This window comes from Hypanus sabinus, chromosome 6 (genome assembly GCF_030144855.1).
Source record: "Hypanus sabinus isolate sHypSab1 chromosome 6, sHypSab1.hap1, whole genome shotgun sequence".
Taxonomy (NCBI): domain Eukaryota; kingdom Metazoa; phylum Chordata; class Chondrichthyes; order Myliobatiformes; family Dasyatidae; genus Hypanus; species Hypanus sabinus.
In genome coordinates this window covers 91,289,598-91,307,916 of record NC_082711.1, presented here as the reverse complement: position 1 = coordinate 91,307,916, position 18,319 = coordinate 91,289,598, and positions in this window count along the sequence as shown.

Genomic DNA, 18,319 nt, shown 5'->3' with positions numbered 1-18,319 from the left:
AGGGATCTGTCTATCTGCTAGAACCCAGGGACCTGTCTACCTGCCTGAACCCGGTGACCTTTCTACCCGCCTGAACCCAGGGACCTGTCTACCTGCCTGAACCCGGGGACCTGTCTACCTGCCTGAACCCGGGGACCTGTCTACCTGCCTGAACGCAGAGACCTGTCTACCTGCCTGCTCGGGGACCTGTCTGTCTGTCTGAACCCGGGGACCTGTCTACCTGCCTGAACGCAGAGACCTGTCTACCTGCCTGAACCCGGGGACCTGTCTACCTGTCTGAACCCAGGGACCTGTCTACCTGCCTGGACCCGGGGACCTGCCTGTCTGCCTGAACCCGGAGACCTGTCTACCTGCCTGAACTCAGGGACCTGTCTGTCTGCCTGAACCCGGGGACCTGTCTACCTGCCTGAACCTGGGGACATGTCTACCTGCCTCAACCCAGGGACCTGTCTACCTCCATGAACCCGGTGAGCTGTCTACCAGCCTGAACCCGGGGACCTGTCTACCTGCCTGAACTCGGGGACCTGTCTGTCTGCCAGAACCCGGGGACCTGTCTACCTGTCTGAACCCGGGGGCATGTCTACCTTCCTGAACCCGGGGAACTGTCTACATGCCTGTCTGAACCCGGGGACCTGTCTACCTGCCTCAACCCAGGGACCTGCCAACCTGCCTGAACCCGGGGACCTGCCGACCTGCCTGAACCCGGGGACCTGCCTACCTGCCTGAACCTGGGGACCTGTCTACCTGCCTGAACCCAGGGCCCTGTCTACCTGCCTGCCTCAACCCAGTGACATTTCTACCTGCCTGAACTCAGGGACATTTCTACCTGCCTGAACCCGGTGACATTTCAACCTGCCTGAACCCGGAGACCTGTCTACCTGCCTGAACCCGGAGACCTGTCCACCTGACTGAAGGCAGAGACCTGTCTACCTGCCTGCTCGGGGACATGTCTGTCTGTCTGAACCCGGGGACCTGTCTACCTGCCTGAACCCGGGGACCTGTCTACCTGCCTGAACCCGGGGACCTGTCTACCTGCCTGAACCCAGTGACCTTTCTACCTGCCTGAACCCGGGGAACTGTCTACCTGCCTGAACCCGGGGACCTGCCTACCTGCCTGAACTCGGGGACCTGTCTGTCTGCCTGAACCCGGGGACCTGTCTACCTGCCTGAACCCAGTGACCTTTCTACCTGCCTGATCCCGGGGACCTGTCTACCTGCCTGGATCCGGGGACCTGCCAGTCTGCCTGAAACCGGGGACCTGTCTACCTGCCTGAACTCGGGGACCTGTCTGTCTGCCTGAACCCGGCGGCCTGTCTACCTCCATGAACCCGGTCAGCTGTCTACCTGCCTAAACCCGGGGACCTGCCTGTTTGCCTGAATCCAGGGACCTGTCTACCTGTCTGAACCCGGGGACCTGCCCGTCTGACTGAACCCGGGGACCTGTCTACCTGCCTGCCTGAACCCGGGGACCTGACTACTTGCCTGAACCCGGGGACCTACCTACCTGCCTGAACCCGGGGACCTGTCTACCTGCCTGCTCGGGGACCTGTCTACCAGCCTGAACCCCGGGGACCTGTCTACCTGCGTGAACCCGGGGACCTGTCTACCTTCCTGAACCCAGGGAACTGTCTACCTGCGTGAACACAGGGACCTGTCTACCTGCCTGAACCCAGGGACCTGTCTACCTGCGTGAACCCGGGGACCTGTCTACCTGCCTGAACCCAGGGACCTGATTACCTGCCTGAACCCGGGGACCTGTCTACCTGCCTGCACTGTGGGACCTGTCTACCTGTCTGAACCCGGGGATCTGTCTACCTGCCTGAACCCGGGGACGTGTCTATCTGCCTGAACCCGGGGACGTGTCTACCTGCCTGAACTCGGGGATCTGTCTACCTGCCTGTACCCGGGGACCTGTCTACCTGCCTGAACCCAGGGACCTGTCTACCTCCCTGAACCCGGGGACCTGCCTGTCTGCCTGAACCCGGGGACCTGCCAGTTTGCCTGAATCCAGGGACCTGTCTACCTGTCTGAACACGGGGACCTGCCTGTCTGACTGAACCCGGGGACCTGTTTACCTGCCTGCTTGAACCCAGGGACCTGTCTACCTGCCTGGACCCGGGGACCTGCCTGTCTGACTGAACCCGGGTACCTGTCTACCTGCCTGCCTGAACCCGGGGACCTGACTACCTGCCTGAACCCGGGGACCTGCCAACCTGCCTGTACCCGGGGACCTGCCTACCTGCCTGAACCGGGGACCTGCCTAGCTGCCTGAACCCAGGGAACTGTCTACCTGCCTGAACCCGGGGACCTGTCAACCTGCCTGAACCCGGGGACGTGTCTATCTGCCTGAACCCGGGGACCTGTCTACCTGCCTGAACCCGGGGACCTGTCTACCTGCCTGAACCCGGGGACCTGTCTACCTGCCTGTCTACCTGAACCCGAGAACCTGTCTACCTGCCTGAACTCGGGGACCTGTCTGACTGCCTGAACCCGGGGACCTGTCTACCTGCCCGAACCCGGGGACCTGTCTACCTGCCTGAACCCGGGGACATGTCTACCTGCGTGAACCCGGGGACCTGTCTACCTGCCTGAACCCAGAGACCTGTCTACCTGTCTGAACCCGGGGACCTGTCTACCTGCCTGAACCCAGGGACCTGTCTACCTGCCTGCCTGAACCCAGGGACCTGTCTACCTGCCTGGACCCGGGGACCTGCCTGTCTGACTGAACCCGGGGAACTGTCTACATGTCTGAACCCGGGGACCTGTCTACATGCCTGCTCGGGGACCTGTCTACCTGCCTGAACCTGGGGACCTGTCTGCCTGCCTGAACCCGGGGACCTGTCTACCTTTCTGAACCCAGGGACCTGTCTGCCTGCCTGAACGGGGGACCTGTCTACCTGCCTGAACCCGGGGACCTGTTTGCCTGCATGAACCCAGGGACCGGAGCACCTGCTTGCCTGAACCCAGGGACCTGTCTACCTGCTTGAACCCAGGGACCTGTCTACCTGCCTGAACCCAGGGACCTGTTTACCTGCCTGAACTGGGGGACCTGTCTACCTGCCTGGACCCGGGGACCTGCCTGTCTGACTGAACCCGGGGAACTGTCTACCTGCCTGCCTGAACCCGGGGACCTGACTACCTGTCTGAACCCAGGGATCTTTCTACCTGCCTGAACCCGGGGACCTGCCTACCTGTCTGAACCCGGGGACCTGTCTACCTTCCCGAACCCGGGGACCTGCCTACCTGCCTGAACCCGGGGACCTGCCTACCTGCCTGAACCCAGGGACCTGTCTGTCTGCCTGAACCCGGGGACCTTTCTACCTGCCTGAACCCGGGGTCCTGTCTACCTGCCTGAATCAGGGGACATGTCTACCTGCCTGAACCCAGGGTCCTGTCTACCTGCCTGAACCCGGGGACCTGCCTACCTGCCTGAATCCAGTGACCTGTCTTCCTGCCTGTCTGCCTGAACTCGGAGACCTGTCTACCTGCCTGCTCGGGGACCAGTCTGTCTGCCTGAACCCGGGGACCTGTCTACCTGCCTGAACCCGGGGACCTGCCTACCTGCCTGAACCCGGGGACCTGCCTACTTGCCTGAATCCAGTGACCTGTCTTCCTGCCTGTCTGCCTGAACTCGGAGACCTGTCTACCTGCCTGCTCTGGGACCTGTCTGTCTGTCTGAACCCGGGGACCTGTCTACCTGCCTGAACTCAGGGACCTGTCTGTCTGCCTGAACCCGGGGACCTGTCTACCTGACTGAACCCGGAGACTTGTCTACCTGCCTGAACCCGGAGACCTGTCCACCTGACTGAAGGCAGAGAACTGTCTACCTGCCTGCTCGGGGACATGTCTGTCTGTCTGAACCCGGGGACCTGTCTACCTGCCTGAACCCGGGGACCTGTCTACCTGCCTGAACGCAGAGACCTGTCTACCTGCCTGCTCGGGGACCTGTCTGTCTGTCTGAACCCGGGGACCTGTCTACCTGCCTGAACGCAGAGACCTGTCTACCTGCCTGAACCCGGGGACCTGTCTACCTGCCTGAACCCGGGGACCTGTCTACCTGCCTGAACCCAGTGACCTTTCTACCTGCCTGAACCCGGGGAACTGTCTATCTGCCTGGATCCGGGGACCTGCCAGTCTGCGTGAACCCGGGGACCTGTCTACCTGCCTGAACTCGGGGACCTGTCTATATGCCTGAACCCGGGGACCTGTCTACCTGCCTGAACACAGTGACCTTTCTACCTGCCTGAACCCGGGGACCTGTCTACCTGCCTGGATCCGGGGACCTGTCTACCTGCCTGAACTCGGGGACCTGTCTGTCTGCCTGAACCCGGGGACCTGTCTACCTGCCTGAACCTGGGGACATGTCTACCTGCCTGAACCCGACGGCCTGTCTACCTCCATGAACCCGGTGAGCTGTCTACCTGCCTAAACCCGGGGACCTGCCTGTCTGACTGAACCCAGGGACCTGTCTACCTGCCTGCCTGAACCCGGGGACCTGACTACCTGCCTGAACCCGGGGACCTGCCTACCTGCCTGAACCCGGGGACCTGTCTACCTGCCTGCTCGGGAACCTGTCTACCTGCCTGAACCCCGGGGACCTGTCTACCTGCGTGAACCCTGGGACCTGTCTACCTGCCTGAACCCAGGGAACTGTCTACCTGCGTGAACCCAGGGACCTGTCTACCTGCCTGAACCCAGGGACCTGACTACCTGCCTGAACCCAGGGACCTGTCTACCTGCCTGAACCCGGGGACCTGTCTACCTGCCTTAACCCAGGGACCTGTCTACCTGCCTGAACCCGGGGACCTGTCTACCTGCCTGAACCCGGGGACCTGTCTACCTGCCTGAACCCAGGGACCTGTCTGCCTGCCTGCACTAGGGGACCTGTCTAACTGTCTGAACCCGGGGACCTGTCTACCTGCCTGAACTCGGGGACCAGTCTGTCTGCCTGAACCCGGCGGCCTGTCTACCTCCATGAACCCGGTCAGCTGTCTACCTGCCTAAACCCGGGGACCTGCCTGTTTGCCTGAATCCAGGGACCTGTCTACCTGTCTGAACCCGGGGACCTGCACGTCTGACTGAACCCGGGGACCTGTCTACCTGCCTGCCTGAACCCGGGGACCTGACTACTTGCCTGAACCCGGGGACCTGCCTACCTGCCTGAACCCGGGAACCTGTCTACCTGCCTGCTCGGGGACCTGTCTACCAGCCTGAACCCCGGGGACCTGTCTACCTGCGTGAACCCGGGGACCTGTCTACCTGCCTGAACCCAGGGAACTGTCTACCTGCGTGAACACAGGGACCTGTCTACCTGCCTGAACCCAGGGACCTGTCTACCTGCGTGAACCCGGGGACCTGTCTACCTGCCTGAACCCAGGGACCTGATTACCTGCCTGAACCCGGGGACCTGTCTACCTGCCTGCACTGTGGGACCTGTCTACCTGTCTGAACCCGGGGACCTGTCTACCTGCCTGAACCCGGGGACGTGTCTATCTGCCTGAACCCGGGGACGTGTCTACCTGCCTGAACTCGGGGATCTGTCTACCTGCCTGTACCCGGGGACCTGTCTACCTGCCTGAACCCAGGGACCTGTCTACCTCCCTGAACCCGGGGACCTGCCTGTCTGCCTGAACCCGGGGACCTGCCAGTTTGCCTGAATCCAGGGACCTGTCTACCTGTCTGAACACGGGGACCTGCCTGTCTGACTGAACCCGGGGACCTGTTTACCTGCCTGCTTGAACCCAGGGACCTGTCTACCTGCCTGGACCCGGGGACCTGCCTGTCTGACTGAACCCGGGGACCTGTCTACCTGCCTGCCTGAACCCGGGGACCTGACTACCTGCCTGAACCCGGGGACCTGCCAACCTGCCTGTACCCGGGGACCTGCCTACCTGCCTGAACCCGGGGACCTGCCTAGCTGCCTGAACCCGGGGACCTGTCTACCTGCCTGCTCGGGGACCTGTCTACCTGCCTGAACCCCGGGGACCTGTCTACCTGCGTGAACCCGGGGACCTGTCTACCTGCCTGAACCCAGGGAACTGTCTACCTGCGTGAACCCAGGGACCTGTCTACCTGCCTGAACCCAGGGACCTGTCTACCTGCCTGAACCCAGGGACATGTCTACCTGCGTGAACCCGGGGACCTATCTACCTGCCTGAACCCAGGGACCTGTCTACCTGCCTGAACCCAGGGAACTGTCTACCTGCCTGAACCCGGGGACCTGTCAACCTGCCTGAACCCGGGGACGTGTCTATCTGCCTGAACCCGGGGACCTGTCTACCTGCCTGAACCCGGGGACCTGTCTACCTGCCTGAACCCGGGGACCTGTCTACCTGCCTGTCTACCTGAACCCGAGAACCTGTCTACCTGCCTGAACTCGGGGACCTGTCTGACTGCCTGAACCCGGGGACCTGTCTACCTGCCCGAACCCGGGGACCTGTCTACCTGCCTGAACCCGGGGACATGTCTACCTGCGTGAACCCGGGGACCTGTCTACCTGCCTGAACCCAGAGACCTGTCTACCTGTCTGAACCCGGGGACCTGTCTACCTGCCTGAACCCAGGGACCTGTCTACCTGCCTGCCTGAACCCAGGGACCTGTCTACCTGCCTGGACCCGGGGACCTGCCTGTCTGACTGAACCCGGGGAACTGTCAACCTGCCTGAACCCGGGGACGTGTCTATCTGCCTGAACCCGGGGACCTGTCTACCTGCCTGAACCCGGGGACCTGTCTACCTGCCTGAACCCGGGGACCTGTCTACCTGCCTGTCTACCTGAACCCGAGAACCTGTCTACCTGCCTGAACTCGGGGACCTGTCTGACTGCCTGAACCCGGGGACCTGTCTACCTGCCCGAACCCGGGGACCTGTCTACCTGCCTGAACCCGGGGACATGTCTACCTGCGTGAACCCGGGGACCTGTCTACCTGCCTGAACCCAGAGACCTGTCTACCTGTCTGAACCCGGGGACCTGTCTACCTGCCTGAACCCAGGGACCTGTCTACCTGCCTGCCTGAACCCAGGGACCTGTCTACCTGCCTGGACCCGGGGACCTGCCTGTCTGACTGAACCCGGGGAACTGTCTACATGTCTGAACCCGGGGACCTGTCTACATGCCTGCTCGGGGACCTGTCTACCTGCCTGAACCTGGGGACCTGTCTGCCTGCCTGAACCCGGGGACCTGTCTACCTTTCTGAACCCAGGGACCTGTCTGCCTGCCTGAACGGGGGACCTGTCTACCTGCCTGAACCCGGGGACCTGTTTGCCTGCATGAACCCAGGGACCGGAGTACCTGCTTGCCTGAACCCAGGGACCTGTCTACCTGCTTGAACCCAGGGACCTGTCTACCTGCCTGAACCCAGGGACCTGTTTACCTGCCTGAACTGGGGGACCTGTCTACCTGCCTGGACCCGGGGACCTGCCTGTCTGACTGAACCCGGGGAACTGTCTACCTGCCTGCCTGAACCCGGGGACCTGACTACCTGTCTGAACCCAGGGATCTTTCTACCTGCCTGAACCCGGGGACCTGCCTACCTGTCTGAACCCGGGGACCTGTCTACCTTCCCGAACCCGGGGACCTGCCTACCAGCCTGAACCCGGGGACCTGCCTACCTGCCTGAACCCAGGGACCTGTCTGTCTGCCTGAACCCGGGGACCTGTCTACCTGCCTGTACCCAGAGACCTGTCTACCTGCCTGAACCCAGGGACCTGTCTACCTCCCTGAACCCGGGGACCTGCCTGTCTGCCTGAACCCGGGGACCTGCCAGTTTGCCTGAATCCAGGGACCTGTCTACCTGTCTGAACACGGGGACCTGCCTGTCTGACTGAACCCGGGGACCTGTTTACCTGCCTGCTTGAACCCAGGGACCTGTCTACCTGCCTGGACCCGGGGACCTGCCTGTCTGACTGAACCCGGGGACCTGTCTACCTGCCTGCCTGAACCCGGGGACCTGACTACCTGCCTGAACCCGGGGACCTGCCAACCTGCCTGTACCCGGGGACCTGCCTACCTGCCTGAACCCGGGGACCTGCCTAGCTGCCTGAACCCGGGGACCTGTCTACCTGCCTGCTCGGGGACCTGTCTACCTGCCTGAACCCCGGGGACCTGTCTACCTGCGTGAACCCGGGGACCTGTCTACCTGCCTGAACCCAGGGAACTGTCTACCTGCGTTAACCCAGGGACCTGTCTACCTGCCTGAACCCAGGGACCTGTCTACCTGCCTGAACCCAGGGACATGTCTACCTGCGTGAACCCGGGGACCTATCTACCTGCCTGAACCCAGGGACCTGTCTACCTGCCTGAATCCAGGGAACTGTCTACCTGCCTGAACCCGGGGACCTGTCAACCTGCCTGAACCCGGGGACGTGTCTATCTGCCTGAACCCGGGGACCTGTCTACCTGCCTGAACCCGGGGACCTGTCTACCTGCCTGAACCCGGGGACCTGTCTACCTGCCTGTCTACCTGAACCCGAGAACCTGTCTACCTGCCTGAACTCGGGGACCTGTCTGACTGCCTGAACCCGGGGACCTGTCTACCTGCCCGAACCCGGGGACCTGTCTACCTGCCTGAACCCGGGGACATGTCTACCTGCGTGAACCCGGGGACCTGTCTACCTGCCTGAACCCAGAGACCTGTCTACCTGTCTGAACCCGGGGACCTGTCTACCTGCCTGAACCCAGGGACCTGTCTACCTGCCTGCCTGAACCCAGGGACCTGTCTACCTGCCTGGACCCGGGGACCTGCCTGTCTGACTGAACCCGGGGAACTGTCTACATGTCTGAACCCGGGGACCTGTCTACATGCCTGCTCGGGGACCTGTCTACCTGCCTGAACCTGGGGACCTGTCTGCCTGCCTGAACCCGGGGACCTGTCTACCTTTCTGAACCCAGGGACCTGTCTGCCTGCCTGAACGGGGGACCTGTCTACCTGCCTGAACCCGGGGACCTGTTTGCCTGCATGAACCCAGGGACCGGAGTACCTGCTTGCCTGAACCCAGGGACCTGTCTACCTGCTTGAACCCAGGGACCTGTCTACCTGCCTGAACCCAGGGACCTGTTTACCTGCCTGAACTGGGGGACCTGTCTACCTGCCTGGACCCGGGGACCTGCCTGTCTGACTGAACCCGGGGAACTGTCTACCTGCCTGCCTGAACCCGGGGACCTGACTACCTGTCTGAACCCAGGGATCTTTCTACCTGCCTGAACCCGGGGACCTGCCTACCTGTCTGAACCCGGGGACCTGTCTACCTTCCCGAACCCGGGGACCTGCCTACCAGCCTGAACCCGGGGACCTGCCTACCTGCCTGAACCCAGGGACCTGTCTGTCTGCCTGAACCCGGGGACCTGTCTACCTGCCTGTACCCAGAGACCTGTCTACCTGCCTGTACCCAGGGACCTGTCTACCTGCCTGAACCCGGGGACCTTTCTACCTGCCTGAACCCGGGGTCCTGTCTACCTGCCTGAATCAGGGGACATGTCTACCTGCCTGAACCCAGGGTCCTGTCTACCTGCCTGAACCCGGGGACCTGCCTACCTGCCTGAATCCAGTGACCTGTCTTCCTGCCTGTCTGCCTGAACTCGGAGACCTGTCTACCTGCCTGCTCGGGGACCAGTCTGTCTGCCTGAACCCGGGGACCTGTCTACCTGCCTGAACCCGGGGAACTGCCTACCTGCCTGAACCCGGGGACCTGCCTACTTGCCTGAATCCAGTGACCTGTCTTCCTGCCTGTCTGCCTGAACTCGGAGACCAGTCTACCTGCCTGCTCTGGGACCTGTCTGTCTGTCTGAACCCGGGGACCTGTCTACCTGCCTGAACTCAGGGACCTGTCTGTCTGCCTGAACCCGGGGACCTGTCTACCTGCCTGAACCTGGGGACATGTCTACCTGCCTGAACCCAGGGACCTGTCTACCTCCATGAACCCGGTGAGCTGTCTACCAGCCTGAACCCGGGGACCTGTCTACCTGCCTGAACTCGGGGACCTGTCTGTCTGCCAGAACCCGGGGACCTGTCTACCTGTCTGAACCCGGGGGCATGTCTACCTTCCTGAACCCGGGGACCTGTCTACCTGCCTCAAACCAGGGACCTGCCAACCTGCCTGAACCCGGTGACCTGCCGACCTGCCTGAACCCGGGGACCTGCCTACCTGCCTGAACCTGGGGACCTGTCTACCTGCCTGAACCCAGGGCCCTGTCTACCTGCCTGCCTGAACCCAGTGACATTTCTACCTGCCTGAACTCAGGGACATTTCTACCTGCCTGAACCCGGAGATCTGTCTACCTGCCTGAACGCAGAGACCTGTCTACCTGCCTGAACCCGGAGACCTGTCTACCTGCCTGAACCCGGAGACGTGTCTACCTGCCTGAAGGCAGAGACCTGTCTACCTGCCTGCTCGGGGACCTGTCTGTCTGTCTGAACCCGGGGACCTGTCTACCTGCCTGAACACGGGGACCTGTCTACCTGCCTGAACCCGGGGACTTGTCTACCTGCCTGAACCCAGTGACCTTTCTACCTGCCTGAACCCGGGGAACTGTCTACCTGCCTGGATCCGGGGACCTGCCAGTCTGCGTGAACCCGGGGACCTGTCTACCTGCCTGAACTCGGGGACCTGTCTGTCTGCCTGAACCCGGGGACCTGTCTACCTGCCTGAACCCAGTGACCTTTCTACCTGCCTGAACCCGGGGACCTGTCTACCTGCCTGGATCGGGGAACGGTCAACCTGCCTGAACCCGGGGACCTGTCTACCTGCCTGAACCCAGTGACCTTTCTACCTGCCTGAACCCGGGGACCTGTCTACCTGCCTGGATCCGGGGACCTGCCAGTCTGCCTGAAACCGGGAACCTGTCTACCTGCATGAACTCGGGGACCTGTCTGTCTGCCTGAACCCGGGGACCTGTCTACCTGCCTGAACCTGGGGACATGTCTACCTGCCTGAACCCGGCGGCCTGTCTACCTCCATGAACCCGGTGAGCTGTCTACCTGCCTAAACCCGGGGACCTGCCTGTTTGCCTGAATCCAGGGACCTGTCTACCTGTCTGAACCCGGGGACCTGCCTGTCTGACTGAACCCAGGGACCTGTCTACCTGCCTGCCTGAACCCGGGGACCTGACTACCTGCCTGAACCCGGGGACCTGCCTACCTGCCTGAACCCGGGGACCTGTCTACCTGCCTGCTCGGGGACCTGTCTACCTGCCTGAACCCCGGGGACCTGTCAACCTGCGTGAACCCGGGGACCTGTCTACCTGCCTGAACCCAGGGAACTGTCTACCTGCGTGAACCCAGGGACCTGTCTACCTGCCTGAACCCAGGGACCTGTCTACCTGCCTGAACCTAGGGACCTGTCTACCTGCGTGAACCCGGGGACCTGTCTACCTGCCTGAACCCAGGGACCTGCCTACCTGCCTGAACCCGGGGACCTGTCTACCTGCCTGAACCCCGGGACCTGTCTGCCTGCCTGAACCCAGGGACCTGTCTGCCTGCCTGCACTGTGGGACCTGTCTACCTGCCTGAACCCGGGGACCTGCCTACCTGCCTGAATCCAGTGACCTGTCTTCCTGCCTGTCTGCCTGAACTCGGAGACCTGTCTACCTGCCTGCTCGGGGACCAGTCTGTCTGCCTGAACCCGGGGACCTGTCTACCTGCCTGAACCCGGGGACCTGCCTACCTGCCTGAACCCGGGGACCTGCCTACTTGCCTGAATCCAGTGACCTGTCTTCCTGCCTGTCTGCCTGAACTCGGAGACCTGTCTACCTGCCTGCTCTGGGACCTGTCTGTCTGTCTGAACCCGGGGACCTGTCTACCTGCCTGAACTCAGGGACCTGTCTGTCTGCCTGAACCCGGGGACCTGTCTACCTGCCTGAACCTGGGGACATGTCTACCTGCCTGAACCCAGGGACCTGTCTACCTCCATGAACCCGGTGAGCTGTCTACCAGCCTGAACCCGGGGACCTGTCTACCTGCCTGAACTCGGGGACCTGTCTGTCTGCCAGAACCCGGGGACCTGTCTACCTGTCTGAACCCGGGGGCATGTCTACCTTCCTGAACCCGGGGACCTGTCTACCTGCCTCAAACCAGGGACCTGCCAACCTGCCTGAACCCGGGGACCTGCCGACCTGCCTGAACCCGGGGACCTGCCTACCTGCCTGAACCTGGGGACCTGTCTACCTGCCTGAACCCAGGGCCCTGTCTACCTGCCTGCCTGAACCCAGTGACATTTCTACCTGCCTGAACTCAGGGACATTTCTACCTGCCTGAACGCAGAGACCTGTCTACCTGCCTCAACCCGGAGACCTGTCTACCTGCCTGAACCCGGAGACGTGTCTACCTGCCTGAAGGCAGAGACCTGTCTACCTGCCTGCTCGGGGACCTGTCTGTCTGTCTGAACCCGGGGACCTGTCTACCTGCCTGAACCCGGGGACCTGTCTACCTGCCTGAACCCGGGGACCTGTCTACCTGCCTGAACCCAGTGACCTTTCTACCTGCCTGAACCCGGGGAACTGTCTACCTGCCTGGATCCGGGGACCTGCCAGTCTGCGTGAACCCGGGGACCTGTCTACCTGCCTGAACTCGGGGACCTGTCTGTCTGCCTGAACCCGGGGACCTGTCTACCTGCCTGAACCCAGTGACCTTTCTACCTGCCTGAACCCGGGGACCTGTCTACCTGCCTGGATCGGGGAACGGTCTACCTGCCTGAACCCGGGGACCTGTCTACCTGCCTGAACCCAGTGACCTTTCTACCTGCCTGAACCCGGGGACCTGTCTACCTGCCTGGATCCGGGGACCTGCCAGTCTGCCTGAAACCGGGGAACTGTCTACCTGCCTGAACTCGGGGACCTGTCTGTCTGCCTGAACCCGGGGACCTGTCTACCTGCCTGAACCTGGGGACATGTCTACCTGCCTGAACCCGGCGGCCTGTCTACCTCCATGAACCCGGTGAGCTGTCTACCTGCCTAAACCCGGGGACCTGCCTGTTTGCCTGAATCCAGGGACCTGTCTACCTGTCTGAACCCGGGGACCTGCCTGTCTGACTGAACCCAGGGACCTGTCTACCTGCCTGCCTGAACCCGGAGACCTGACTACCTGCCTGAACCCGGGGACCTGCCTACCTGCCTGAACCCGGGGACCTGTCTACCTGCCTGCTCGGGGACCTGTCTACGTGCCTGAACCCCGGGGACCTGTCAACCTGCGTGAACCCGGGGACCTGTCTACCTGCCTGAACCCAGGGAACTGTCTACCTGCGTGAACCCAGGGACCTGTCTACCTGCCTGAACCCAGGGACCTGTCTACCTGCCTGAACCTAGGGACCTGTCTACCTGCGTGAACCCGGGGACCTGTCTACCTGCCTGAACCCAGGGACCTGCCTACCTGCCTGAACCCGGGGACCTGTCTACCTGCCTGAACCCCGGGACCTGTCTGCCTGCCTGAACCCAGGGACCTGTCTGCCTGCCTGCACTGTGGGACCTGTCTACCTGTCTGAACCCGGGGACCTGTCTACCTGCCTGAACCCGGGGACGTGACTATCTGCCTGAACCCAGGGACGTGTCTACCTGCCTGAACTCGGGGACCTGTCTACCAGCCTGTACCCGGGGACCTGTCTACCTGCCTGAACCCAGGGACCTGTCTACCTCCCTGAACCCGGGGACCTGCCTGTCTGCCTGAAGCCGGGGACCTGCCAGTTTGCCTGAATCCAGGGACCTGTCTACCTGTCTGAACCCGGGGACCTGCCTGTCTGACTGAACCCGGGGACCTGTCTACCTGCCTGCTTGAACCAGGGACCTGTCTACCTGCCTGGACCCGGGGACCTGCCTGTCTGAGTGAACACGGGGACCTGTCTACCTGCCTGCCTGAACCCGGGGACCTGACTACCTGCCTGACCCGGGGACCTGCCTACCTGCCTGAACCCGGGGACCTGCCTACCTGCCTGAACCCGGGGACCTGCCTACCTGCCTACTCGGGGACCTGTCTACCTGCCTGAACTCGGGGACCTGTCTACCAGCCTGTATCCGGGGACCTGTCTACCTGCCTGAACCCAGGGTCCTGTCTACCTCCCTGAACCCGGGGACCTGCCTGTCTGCCTGAACCCGGGGACCTGCCAGTTTGCCTGAATCCAGGGACCTGTCTACCTGTCTGAACCCGGGGACCTGCCTGTCTGACTGAACCCGGGGACCTGTCTACCGGCCTGCTTGAACCAGGGACCTGTCTACCTGCCTGGACCCGGGGACCTGCCTGTCTGTCTGAACCCGGGGACCTGCCTACCTGCCTGAACCCGGGGACCTGCCAACCTGCCTGAACCCGGGGACCTGCCTACCTGCCTGCTCGGGGACCTGTCTACCTGCGTGAACCTGGGGACCTGTCTACCTGCCTGAACCCAGGGAACTGTCTACCTGCGTGAACCCAGGGACCTGTCTACCTGCCTGAACCCAGGGACCTGTCTACCTGCCTGAACCCAGGGACCTGTCTACCTGCCTGAACCCGGGGACCTGTCTACCTGCCTGAACCCGGGGACCTGTCTACCTGCCTGAACCCGGGGACCTGTCTACCTGCCTGAACCCGGGGACCTGTCTGCCTGGCTGAACCCAGGGACCTATCTGCCTGCCTGCACTGGGGGACCTGACTACCTGTCTGAACCCGGGGACCTGTCTACCTGCCTGTACCCAGGGACCTGTCTACCTGCCTGACCCGGGGACCTGTCTGCCTGCCTTAACCCGGGGACCTGTCTACCTTTCTGAACCCAGGGACCTGTCTGCCTGCCTGAACCGGGGACCTGTCTACCTGCCTGAACCCGGGGAACTGTCTGCCTGCATGAACCCAGGGACCGGTGTACCTGCTTGCCTGAACCCAGGGACCTGTCTACCTGACTGATCCCGGGAACCTGTCTGCCTGTGTGTCTGAAACTGGGGACCTGTCTACCTGTCACAAACCAGGGACCTGTCTACCTGCCTGATCCTGGGAACCTGTCTACCTGCCTGCCCGAACCTGGGGACCTGTCTGCCTGCATGAACCCAGAGACATGTCTACCTGCCGGAACCCAGGGACCTGTCTACCTGTCTGAACCCGGGGACCTGTCTACCTGCCTGAATCAGGGGACATGTCTACCTGCCTGAACCCAGGGTCCTGTCTACCTGCCTGAACCCGGGGACCTGCCTACCTGCCTGAATCCAGTGACCTGTCTTCCTGCCTGTCTGCCTGAACTCGGAGACCTGTCTACCTGCCTGCTCGGGGACCAGTCTGTCTGCCTGAACCCGGGGACCTGTCTACCTGCCTGAACCCGGGGACCTGCCTACCTGCCTGAACCCGGGGACCTGCCTACTTGCCTGAATCCAGTGACCTGTCTTCCTGCCTGTCTGCGTGAACTCGGAGACCAGTCTACCTGCCTGCTCTGGGACCTGTCTGTCTGTCTGAACCCGGGGACCTGTCTACCTGCCTGAACTCAGGGACCTGTCTGTCTGCCTGAACCCGGGGACCTGTCTACCTGCCTGAACCTGGGGACATGTCTACCTGCCTGAACCCAGGGACCTGTCTACCTCCATGAACCCGGTGAGCTGTCTACCAGCCTGAACCCGGGGACCTGTCTACCTGCCTGAACTCGGGGACCTGTCTGTCTGCCAGAACCCGGGGACCTGTCTACCTGTCTGAACCCGGGGGCATGTCTACCTTCCTGAACCCGGGGACCTGTCTACCTGCCTCAAACCAGGGACCTGCCAACCTGCCTGAACCCGGTGACCTGCCGACCTGCCTGAACCCGGGGACCTGCCTACCTGCCTGAACCTGGGGACCTGTCTACCTGCCTGAACCCAGGGCCCTGTCTACCTGCCTGCCTGAACCCAGTGACATTTCTACCTGCCTGAACTCAGGGACATTTCTACCTGCCTGAACCCGGAGATCTGTCTACCTGCCTGAACGCAGAGACCTGTCTACCTGCCTGAACCCGGAGACCTGTCTACCTGCCTGAACCCGGAGACGTGTCTACCTGCCTGAAGGCAGAGACCTGTCTACCTGCCTGCTCGGGGACCTGTCTGTCTGTCTGAACCCGGGGACCTGTCTACCTGCCTGAACACGGGGACCTGTCTACCTGCCTGAACCCGGGGACTTGTCTACCTGCCTGAACCCAGTGACCTTTCTACCTGCCTGAACCCGGGGAACTGTCTACCTGCCTGGATCCGGGGACCTGCCAGTCTGCGTGAACCCGGGGACCTGTCTACCTGCCTGAACTCGGGGACCTGTCTGTCTGCCTGAACCCGGGGACCTGTCTACCTGCCTGAACCCAGTGACCTTTCTACCTGCCTGAACCCGGGGACCTGTCTACCTGCCTGGATCGGGGAACGGTCAACCTGCCTGAACCCGGGGACCTGTCTACCTGCCTGAACCCAGTGACCTTTCTACCTGCCTGAACCCGGGGACCTGTCTACCTGCCTGGATCCGGGGACCTGCCAGTCTGCCTGAAACCGGGAACCTGTCTACCTGCATGAACTCGGGGACCTGTCTGTCTGCCTGAACCCGGGGACCTGTCTACCTGCCTGAACCTGGGGACATGTCTACCTGCCTGAACCCGGCGGCCTGTCTACCTCCATGAACCCGGTGAGCTGTCTACCTGCCTAAACCCGGGGACCTGCCTGTTTGCCTGAATCCAGGGACCTGTCTACCTGTCTGAACCCGGGGACCTGCCTGTCTGACTGAACCCAGGGACCTGTCTACCTGCCTGCCTGAACCCGGGGACCTGACTACCTGCCTGAACCCGGGGACCTGCCTACCTGCCTGAACCCGGGGACCTGTCTACCTGCCTGCTCGGGGACCTGTCTACCTGCCTGAACCCCGGGGACCTGTCAACCTGCGTGAACCCGGGGACCTGTCTACCTGCCTGAACCCAGGGAACTGTCTACCTGCGTGAACCCAGGGACCTGTCTACCTGCCTGAACCCAGGGACCTGTCTACCTGCCTGAACCTAGGGACCTGTCTACCTGCGTGAACCCGGGGACCTGTCTACCTGCCTGAACCCAGGGACCTGCCTACCTGCCTGAACCCGGGGACCTGTCTACCTGCCTGAACCCCGGGACCTGTCTGCCTGCCTGAACCCAGGGACCTGTCTGCCTGCCTGCACTGTGGGACCTGTCTACCTGCCTGAACCCGGGGACCTGCCTACCTGCCTGAATCCAGTGACCTGTCTTCCTGCCTGTCTGCCTGAACTCGGAGACCTGTCTACCTGCCTGCTCGGGGACCAGTCTGTCTGCCTGAACCCGGGGACCTGTCTACCTGCCTGAACCCGGGGACCTGCCTACCTGCCTGAACCCGGGGACCTGCCTACTTGCCTGAATCCAGTGACCTGTCTTCCTGCCTGTCTGCCTGAACTCGGAGACCTGTCTACCTGCCTGCTCTGGGACCTGTCTGTCTGTCTGAACCCGGGGACCTGTCTACCTGCCTGAACTCAGGGACCTGTCTGTCTGCCTGAACCCGGGGACCTGTCTACCTGCCTGAACCTGGGGACATGTCTACCTGCCTGAACCCAGGGACCTGTCTACCTCCATGAACCCGGTGAGCTGTCTACCAGCCTGAACCCGGGGACCTGTCTACCTGCCTGAACTCGGGGACCTGTCTGTCTGCCAGAACCCGGGGACCTGTCTACCTGTCTGAACCCGGGGGCATGTCTACCTTCCTGAACCCGGGGACCTGTCTACCTGCCTCAAACCAGGGACCTGCCAACCTGCCTGAACCCGGGGACCTGCCGACCTGCCTGAACCCGGGGACCTGCCTACCTGCCTGAACCTGGGGACCTGTCTACCTGCCTGAACCCAGGGCCCTGTCTACCTGCCTGCCTGAACCCAGTGACATTTCTACCTGCCTGAACTCAGGGACATTTCTACCTGCCTGAACGCAGAGACCTGTCTACCTGCCTCAACCCGGAGACCTGTCTACCTGCCTGAACCCGGAGACGTGTCTACCTGCCTGAAGGCAGAGACCTGTCTACCTGCCTGCTCGGGGACCTGTCTGTCTGTCTGAACCCGGGGACCTGTCTACCTGCCTGAACCCGGGGACCTGTCTACCTGCCTGAACCCGGGGACCTGTCTACCTGCCTGAACCCAGTGACCTTTCTACCTGCCTGAACCCGGGGACCTGTCTACCTGCCTGGATCGGGGAACGGTCTACCTGCCTGAACCCGGGGACCTGTCTACCTGCCTGAACCCAGTGACCTTTCTACCTGCCTGAACCCGGGGACCTGTCTACCTGCCTGGATCCGGGGACCTGCCAGTCTGCCTGAAACCGGGGAACTGTCTACCTGCCTGAACTCGGGGACCTGTCTGTCTGCCTGAACCCGGGGACCTGTCTACCT